At 40.1% G+C, this 10549-nt stretch overlaps 1 long non-coding RNA gene across 1 annotated transcript; it reads right to left on the minus strand.

Moving 5' to 3' along the window:
- Positions 1-4672: 4672 nt before the first annotated feature.
- LOC129667968 (uncharacterized) lies at positions 4673-9609 on the minus strand. The gene is made up of 2 exons (XR_008718848.1): positions 9533-9609; positions 4673-5883 (listed from the first exon to the last, which is right to left on the minus strand). It is a non-coding gene; the product is annotated as an uncharacterized LOC129667968 (long non-coding RNA).
- Positions 9610-10549: the final 940 nt, after the last annotated feature.

Raw genomic sequence — 10549 nt, forward strand, 5'->3', positions numbered from 1 at the left:
CTAATGACAGGCAAGACATCACCCCTTGGGGAAAAGAAACTAAGGGCAAGAAACAGAGTCAAAGAAAACTCTCAGTCCAATTGTTAGGGGACCCACATGTGTTAGGTTACCCACATGTGTAACCTGCACATCTGCTACCTATGTGTATAGGGACCTAGGTTCAGCCTATGCATTTATGAAAGCACAGTTTGTCTCTGTGTAAGCTATCTTTACTTTTCTCCTAATAGTCTCTATTCACTTCTAGACAGCCTTGGTCATATCAAGTCTGCTTCTTTTACTCTGTGCTCTGAACTCTTCCAGGTGCCTCTGAACATTGTCCTCTCTGACCCATAATAAAACCATTCCCTGTAATAACAGAGTGGCTACTATTTTGCTGGTCTCTTTGCTGTCCCTGCTCATACAGTTTGAATATTTAAAGTACATATTTTGTTAAGTGAATATTACTATGCCTAAATCATGTTACACCATTCAAAGAATATGTAGTGAGAAGCCACAGTTTTTACTTGGGGAGGATTAAAGATACCTGTGAATAGGAAAGTCAAAGAGAGGCATTGGCAATGGTTGTATCAAACACACCAGGCAAGAATGTAAAGGTATTTTATAAAATATTGTCAACTCAGTTTTATGATGAACTTGAAATTAAATGCTTATGTTCGGAAAGTCATTCCTATCTAGCTGAATCAGTGTTAAAATACTGACACATAAATGTTTAAAACCATAATGTTGTTGTACTTTGGGCTGAAATCTGACCAGTTTCCAACAAATCTTTGTTGGCATAGTGAGTAAAATAACTAGATGAAACAGAAAATAATATCTTATAACTTAGGCTGATAGTTTTGAAGAAACATAGATATCATTCTCTTGTATAGCTCAGAGCATACCTCTCTGACATGATAACTTTGTTTGGGGTAATGGTATTGACTATTTCTAACAGGAGTAATTGTCAAGAATTAGTTCACATGTTCTAGAGAAATCAAGACCAAAAACTTCCCGAAACCACTAGTCTATCAAGAGAATAATAATAGTCATTTTAGAATACCTTCAAAGTGGAGCCTGGAATAGAGAAACTCTCATTGAGCATAAAATTCTCCTTTTCTTTGCTGGTGCTAACCAAAAATGGCTACAGCAGTCTGTATACAAACCACTGAAGTGAAATCATTCTGTAGTAGGTGGGGGGGAGAAACCATTGTGATGTCAACATTCCAAGGCTTGGGCCATAACTGACAAAGTGACACATGCATTTCATTTCCTTCAAACTTTTGACTTTAAATCACTCGTTTTGATCAATTTTTGAAACACATGTTTTTGGAAGAAATAACATTTTCACAACTTTATGTGTGTGTGTGTATGTGTGTGTGTAATAGATATATGATATAGATGATAAAGAGATGATAGATGTTAGAGAGAAGGATCGATAACTGTAACAATAGGAGGAATACTTGTATAAAACATTATGATAGGCTAGGATCAAATAGAAGGGGAATAGGACCTTGCCTATCAGTAGACTAGGAGAGTGGCTTAGGAATAGAAGAGGGAAGGAGGGTGTGATTGAACAGATATGAGGGGGGCACAGCCACAGTACAATTTGAATAAATTGTAATAAATGATAATAATAAACAATAATGTAAAAAAGCATAGTGAAATTTATATTCATCTCCAAAGATTGTGAATTCCTAATTCTTTTAAACTGTTAAAGGTCCATGTGAAAATAAAAGAACAACAAGGCAAGAATTCTAGAAAAAACAGAGTGTGTAATCTTGACTCCTTATAAGGACAGAAAGGCCCCAGGTGAGGCTTACTTATCAAGCATTATTAACTACTCATACAATATCTTTGAGTCCTTTAACAATGTCTTCAATAGCTTCAAACCTCATTATCACAAGTAAAACAGTGAACAGTTCATGCAACTTGCTAAGAGAGAAAAAAAAAAAAGGAGACTAGGCCACCAGTCTGCAATCAAAGGCATTAACCTGTTTTCCAGTAAAGTCACATTTTCCCATGGTGTAACCTGATTAGTACTTGTAGCTGAAAAGGAATGACAAGACTTTGAAAGTCTTTAGCAGCGATTCCCTAGACTTCAAGACTAAAACACAGTGTTTACAGCTTCCTGAAAGCTAATTCTGGTGGACATGATACCTATTTCTCCTAATTTTACTTACAGAATATAAAGAAAAATTATTACATTTTTTGGAAATACTGAATATTAGATTAAGTTCTGTGCTTTCCTTTCCTAAGGTAGAATGTACACCTAATGAAACTAAAACCTGCTTTACTTATGGAACTTTATTCACTGTTTTTCTATGGCTTAACAGTTGTCCTGGTTTGTTTCTCTGTTGCTATGATAAACACTGATCAAAGCAACTTTGGAAAAGGTTTATCTGGCTTATAATCCATCGAGGGAAGACAGGGCAAAAACTCAAAGCAGGGACTGAGGCAGAAAGCTTGAAGGAACAACACTCATTGGCTTGTTCAGTTACCTGTTTTATACAGCCCAGGCCCACCTGCTGGAATGGTACCATCCACCTGCAGGAAGGTACTTCCACAATGGACTGGGCCCTCCTACATCAATTAGTGATTGCTCCCATGGCAATCTGATGGAAGCCAATTTTTATTTAAGGTTCCTTCCTCTCAGGTGAGTCAACCTGGCAGTTCGAGTTAGCCATTATAATAGTCTTTGGCTATAGAAAAAAACAGGCCTGGGCATATAGCTCAGTCTGGTATGGAGGTAAGAAGGGGGAGGAAAGAGAGGGAGCAAGAGGAGGAGGGGAAAGAGAGAGAAAATGTGTGTTTTCTAGGCACAGTCCCTAGTACAGGGAAAAAATAAGGGAAGAAGGGAGGAAAAGAAGAAAGGAAAAAAATAATAAGGCAAAACAAGGCCCCCTAATACTCCCCAACACCCGGGACTGATAATTGAACCTGGAGTTTCAATAGGCAGGTGCTCCACTATACTGAGCTATTGCCACATATTTCTATTTTTATTTTTTTATTTGAGATTAAGTTTCCCAGTCAGGCCTTGAACTCATTCTGTAACTCACAAAAGCCTTGGACTTAGCATCTTCCATCATCTGTCCCTCAAATAACTGGGATTATAGACATATACCACAAGTCTGAACAAAGAAATTGTTTTTATGAAAAAAATGAAAAAGATTTAGAAAAAGAAAGCCATGTGAGGAGAGGACAAAAAATAGAATTATGGTGCCATAAATGATAGAACAATGGGGACCACCAGAAACTAGAAGAGATGGATATTCTTTCCTAGAAGAACCTCAAAGGAGGTTACCTCCTGACAAGTAAATTTCAGAGCAACCACCCAAAATTATGCAAGAACAACTACCTGTTGCTTTAAGCCTCCACATTTATGATACTTTGTTATAGCAGCCCCTATGTTGGAAAACTAACTTGTAACTAGTATATAAAATATCATTAAGAAACAGATTTAATCCTGATGGTGATGGCCAACACCTTTAGTTCCAGAATTTGGGAGGCAGAAGCCAGCAGACCTGAGTTATGAGACAACCAAGACTACACAGAGAAACCCTATTTCAAAAATTTAAAATATAAAAAGTGAAAATGAAATAAACTGAGAGAGGAAGATAAAATGTTTTTAAAAAATAAAGATTTGAAGTTGGGCATCTTGGTGCAAGCCTACAATTCCAGCAACTCAGGGAGGCAGAGGCAAGTGGATCTTTGTGATTTCCAGGCCAGCCTCGTCTACAAAATGAGTCCAGGATAGCCAAGCTACAAAGATCAACCTTGTCTCAAAAAATACTTCCTTTGTATTTTCCTCTTAAAATGTAATGTTTGCAAGTACTGGTGGCAACTTCCTAGTGAGTTACAGGCCAGACTAGGCTGTGGAGATCCTGTCTCAAAAGGAAGGAAGGAAGGAAGGAAGGAAGGAACGAAGGAAGGAAGGAAGGAAGGAAGGAAGGAAGGAAGGAAGGAAAAAAGCCAGACCACACTAGTACATGCAGCTGGTCTTTTTAGCAGTGTTTTCAAAGCAAAGACTCATGACCAAACCTTTGGCAGAGTACAGGGAATCATAAGAAAGAAGGGGAGTTAGTCTGATGAGGAAAGGATAGGAGCTCCACAAGGACCAAACATATCTGGGTACAGGGTCTTTTCTGAGACTGACATGCAACCAAGGACCATGTATGAATGTAACCTAGAACCTCTGCTCAGATGTAGCCTGTGGTAACTCTAACAGGAACTCAATGACTGGCTCTTTGGCCTCCCCACCCCCAAGGGAGGAGCAGTCCTGTTAGGCCACAGAGGAGAGCTTTGCAGCCAGTCCCGAAGATACCTGATAAAACAGGATCGGATGAATGGGGAGGAGGTTCCCTCTATCAGTGGACTTGGCAAGGGGCACGGTGGAGATGAGGGAGGGAGGGACTGGGGAGGGAATGAGGAATCGGGACACGGCTGGGATACAGAGTTAATAAAATGTAACTGATATGAAAAAAATAAAATTAAAAAAAAAGAATTGAACTATCAAAAAAAAGTTTTAATAAAACACATTCAAAGTTTTCCAAACATATGTACATACCTATCACAATGAGATTTCTCACATGGGGAGTGTTTAATCAGCTAACCTCAATTCTTATCATTTCTTCTGAAAGATCCCCGGAGGGTATCTTCCGTCAGAGAGACCCCCTCCCAAGGATCAACGAGGCCATTCGGATGCAAACAGCAAGAGGCTTTTATTTTGATACACAGGTACCCGGGGCAAAAAGTCTTTCGGAAGACTTCCGCGCCCCCTAGATGGGAAGCTGGGGTTTTTATAGGGTTTTAGAGGCAGTAGCACTGGTACAGACACGAGAGGGCATGGTTACAGGGGGCTGATTGGTACGTTTACAGGAGACCACAATTTGCGTCAAAGTTTGGCAGGGGCACCAAGATTCCAGGAACTGGGTGGTCAAGGGGGGTAGGATGACCCCTTGACGTGGCCCGCCACCTGTTATTTTGTTTTTCCCTATCTTAGCTGAAACAGTCTCACAGATATCTATGAGAGTGATTAACATAAACTGTTTTTAGTATGACTGGGGCACCCTGACCACAGATATCCCAAGTGGGTGACACAGCTAGGATTTCTCAGTAATTTTCCAGTTTCTCATCTGGCCTTCAGAGTTTTACAAAACAGTGGTGTCTCACAAAATGGCATTAGCTATGTTTAACTTAGTGTGAGGCTGGGGTCTTTCATTCCCCCATTTTCTTTTAACTTAGAATGGAATCTTCCATTCTCGGGCCTAGGAAGAGTTAAATTCTGTCCCCTGTTGTTTGAGCTGATGATATTGTTGGGTCAACACAAACGCTTGTATGACAGAGAACCGATCTTTTATGAACTGGATCAGCCAATTTAGAATACAAGGCCCAACTAGTAGAATCAGGAGAATTATGATTAGGGGACCCATAATGGAGGAGATCAGGGTGGTAATCTAGGGGGACCGACTAAACCATCTCTCGTACCAGCTCTGTCCTGACTCAAAGAATTGTTGTCTCTGTCTGAGTCTTTTTCTGAGTTTAGCCATGTTATCTCTTATCAATTTAGTATGGTCAGCAGCTAAGCAGATGCTCAAGATAATAGCTAATGTCAGGGAGCCACTTTTGACTTAGCATTTCAGCCTGTTAGGGGGGATTTGGGCGGAGATCCGTCTTCTGTAGCTTCTTCATGCTGACCGTTGGACGTAGGCATCAGGGGCTGGGGAGGCTGAAATGCCAGTCAAAAGCTGGGCAATAGGGCAGTCCCAAGCATCTGGTCAGTTGATCCACCGGAAGAGGCAGGGAGCAATCAGGTCAGTTTTCAGGAAGTCCAGATCTCAGCTTGTAGTCTATAGCTGATCCCAGAACAGAGTTGAACAGGTGAAAATCTGCTGAGACAAATTTAGACTGGAGACAGAAGTTAAAATTTATCTATTAAATTGGAAAGATTAGGGAAAATCTCATCTGTGATCCTTTTGAGCTATGTCAGATCCAGGTCAAATCCTGAAACTTATATGAAATTTTTAGTACACAAAAGGAAATGTATAATTTTAAATACTCAGAAAAGTAACATATCAGCAAATTGAACATTTTGAGAGTAACAGGTAAAACTACATCTTACTGAATAAGTATCAGCTGTTTGTTTTATAACCTTTATATATAACTTAAGTGTGTCTACGGTAACATTTTTTTTTCCTGTGGGCATAGCTGTTGGTAATTAGCCACGAATGAAGAGTCCCCATCTCTATGTTTATATTGGAAAGTTAGGCAGAAACACATTACTGGCTTTAGTGTTAAACCCTGGATGCTTGATTTTTTTTTTTTTCTGTGTCAAAATCTATCTCAGAAATGGCAGATATTAAGAATACCATACTAAAAGCTATGACTTTTGGGTCAGATATATATATTAAACAGATGTTTTTAACATGATGAGAAGTACCTTTAAGTCTTTAAGTCTATCTCTAGAAGCCAATCAAAGGAAATTAAAATCTCAACCTGGTGACTGAATAATAAGCAGTCAGTGCTCTATCAACTTATCAGAACTCTATTAATAAATGTCAAAACTCTGAACTTTTGAAATCTTATAACGTAAGCACAACAGTAGCAAAGAGGGGGGAGATCTAAAATATCTCTCAATTTTAACATGTTTTAAACTATTTTTATCAACTTAGACACTCTAATTTTTTTTTGTATTTATCAACCCTGAAACATTTTTTTTCAGACCAAATAATAACATTTTAGATTTTATAACCTAAACTCTTATATCTTTAGACTGTATATAGGCTCCGTATTATATTTTTTATCTAGTTATATATCTTAAGACACAGATGACTAACATGAATTCTGTGAGCAAGGGAAACCTTTTTTTTTTCTAAATAAGAGATCTAGTACCCAGTAGTTTTAGCTAATGAACTGATCAATGAACTAACAGTGGATCTAATTGTCTTTTCTCTAGCTGTAAAGCTGTCGTAAGCTTAGCATAGCCATCAAGGTGTTCAGAGACCTGAGAAGGATAAATTATAAGCTGAATAAATATACCAATCTATGTGTTTATCAAAATGACAGAGATGACTACTTAGTCCATCACCTAGGCAGTGTCCCTCGCTCTTGTCTCATGGCATCCTGAACAGAGGCTGTCCAGCCAGGCACAGAAGGTGAGAGACTGCTTTTACTGCTTCTGTGGAAAGAGGAACAGAAGAGATTGACCTCACCTTGCCTCTCACAATGTGAGACAATGGCTCCTCAGATGTCCCCGGCTTTGTCCACAGCTTAGGCTGGGCCCTAGCAGTGGGCCAGTTGAGGCAATATTGCCTAGTGGTTAGCATACCACAATCCAGAGTCGCAGTCATCTGTCGTTGTGCCCAAATCTTCTCGGAGACCTTGGGGGAGCTACTGCCAGGATTTTAGGACTTTCTGTCACAATAAGCTTACACAGTTAAAATGCCATATTCATCAGATCTCTGACAAGCCTGAGGGCCAGCATATCTGAGTTATCTGTTTGTCTATCTTTATTATCTGTTTTAAACTATGTAAAAGAAAAACTAAACAAAGACACTAGGTGTAGCCAACTGTAGTTGTCAGTATAACTTTAAATCTGTTCTTTCTGAACTAAAATCAAAGCAAATCTTTTAATCAGACATAGTTCATAGAGAGCCTAGCAAATCTTGTTGTTCCTATCACTTGCATTAAAATTGAACAGTAAAAAGCTTTGTATTTAGTACTAATCAGATGACTGAACATAACTGAGATACCTGAGCAAAAATGATCACAAACTCATGGCTCTACCCTCTTTCTTTTTGGACTAACATGGCGGCTGACCACGTGTAACTGAACTCAGCTGGAAGCCCTAAACAGATATGGCAGCAAAAATATAGTTTTATATGTTCTCTATCCCTGAAAGATCATGGTGGCTAGCCTCGTGTTAGGCTACCACAGGCTGTGACTGATAATACCAAACATAGCTATTAGGTGCTGATGATACAGCAAACATTGTGGAGCATTTATAATCCCCCACAACCAACATTTTTAACTTAGTGATTAAATAAGTTTTAGAACCAACTGCATAACAGAACAGTACAGAACAATTTTAAACTGTATGAATTATTTTAGCCATACCAAACCTATCAGCCAGAATTTTTTCTTAAAAGAACATAAGAAAACATTTTGTAATGAGGAATCACCAGCCTTTTAAATGAACTATAACATATTTAAAATACAGTTTTTTTTTGTTTGTTTTTTTTTCTCAAATCATATTAACTCTCTGGCTTTTTATAATACATCCACTAACCTTCTGCAACATCCACTATCCTTCTGCAACATCCACTAACCTTCTGCAACATACATTAACCTTCTGCAACATCCACTAACCTTCTGCAACATCCACTAACCTTCTGCAACATCCACTAACCTTCTGCAACATACACTAACCTTCTGCAACATACACTAACCTTCTGCAACATACATTAACCTTCAGGTTTCTAGCTTTCTTTTTCTGGCTTAACCAGACATTCTTTTTCTTTTTTCTTGCTTTTTAGACAACATATAAACTCTCATCAAAATCCTTTTTATCTTAACATAATCCTGCTGGAGCCCTGCGTCCACAAGACCAGGGTTGTAACAAGGCAGCTTAACAAACAAACAGCTCTCCATAAGATACATTTTAAAAACTGTAAATTTTTCTTTTTTTTTTTTTTTAATTAGCACAAATCATACGGCTGGGTTTTATTTAATAAGATTGATAAAATAAATATCAAAGTATTTTTATTTTCTTTTAAAGGATCGAGAAACTTTTAAATTTTGTCAGATTACCCAAATGCCTGATAAACTTTAAATATTTTATAGCCTTAAACATGTAAACAATTTTTAAAACTCGTCCCTGCAATATCAAAGCAAAGTATTTTCTTTAGGAGTGAATTTATAAAGCATAACCATAATTTCAAAGTCAAAACCAGATAAAAGTTTAAACCAGATTTTAAGACCAAAATTTATCAGTGAAAACAACCCAATCTTTAGAACCAATATCAACTTAGAACAAGACCTTCTTCTTATCCTAAAAGGAAATAAAATCATTTTGACTCAGAGATTTTGTAACCTTTGTTCTTTTTCTTGAGTCACACCATGTGGCAATTTATATTGTTGTTATTTAAACATATGTATTCATAGACCCTACAAACACATAGGCACATATACGTGTTTTAAACAAGAATTTGAATTTAACCTTAAAACATATCCAATTATTTTTGATCATATCAACCATTTAAAACCAATTGAAAACAATCATCTTAAATTACTGTTTGATCTGTAAGTTGCAAGCCCCCTAGGTGGGAGGAGGGAAGAGAGGAGCAAGAGGGCGTGGTGAGCTCCTGCTGTTCTCTTTCCCCCTCACTGCTGAGCTGGCATGAAGGCAAGGGGGAGGAGTTTTTCTTTATTCTCGCAGCCAGAGCAGCTCCTGTCATGGAGCAGCTAAGGTGCCAATCCCCGCCTAAGGACTTTTACCTAGCAAGCCCACGAGCCTTGCCTGTTCTCTTGGCTCCCTGTGAGCTTTACTCTAGCTTACCTCCCCCGCAGGTCATGAACCTGCTTTCTGGCCGGGCCCCTCCTGAACACTGCAGGCAGCTCTTGGAGCGTCCAGCCGCGCCGCCCCACCTCCCCTCCGAGCGGGGGGGGGGATCTTCCACCCCTTTGTCTCGGGGCTGCAGAGCCCGTGCCCTGCTGGTTGTACATTGTTATTTCACAGACTCCCAAGTGTCCGAGCACCGCCCGCCCAAGCTCCAGCTCCATGTCTCCCCAGCCACCTGAAAGCATTTTCTCCTCGGCTCCTTCGGGAGGGAGGGCACACTGCTTGGTGTCCTGTCATGCAGCCTTGTGCACTCCCCAGCTCCCGAGCCAAGAACTGTCCTCTGTCCAATTTCAACTGTCCTCTGTCCAAATTTTCATCAGTCCAAGTCCACAAAGAAACAGACACAGAAAAACACATACATACATGAGAAACACAGGATTTAAACAGACAAAACACGACACAAGCCGCGCGGCACGAAGCAAAACTGAAAGCAAAAATTCAGATGGAGACTGTGTTGGAGATTCGTCTCCCAGACGGGGAGCCAACAAATTGGCCCCCACTCAGATGAGAGCCGGTGGGACTCGAACCCACTCAGACCCTCCAGATGAGGGCCGGTGGGACTCGAACCCACTCAGACCCTCTCAGATGAGGGCTGGTGGGACTCGAACCCACTCAGCCCCTCCAGATGGGAGTCAGCAGTGGGACTCGAACCCACTCAGACTCACTCAGACACCCTGAAACGTCTTCCAGGGATACGGAAAAGAAGTCCGAGCCCGTCGGCTCCTTCTGGTTTCCGCCTGATTCAGATGACTTGATCAAGTCTCAGGTTGCAAACAGAACAGACACAGAAGCACACAACAGACAAGACAGATACATACAACAGAAAAGACAGCTGGCCAGCTTACCTCCCGAAGGTGGGTCGGTGGTCCCTGGGTGGGGGGTCTCAGATCTCGCTGGGGCCTCCAAATGAAAGATCCCCGGAGGGTATCTTCCGTCAGAGAGACCCCCTCCCAA

The sequence above is a fragment of the Psammomys obesus genome, unplaced genomic scaffold (genome assembly GCF_907164565.1).
Source record: "Psammomys obesus unplaced genomic scaffold, mPsaObe1.curated_primary_1811, whole genome shotgun sequence".
NCBI classification, from domain to species: Eukaryota; Metazoa; Chordata; class Mammalia; order Rodentia; family Muridae; genus Psammomys; species Psammomys obesus.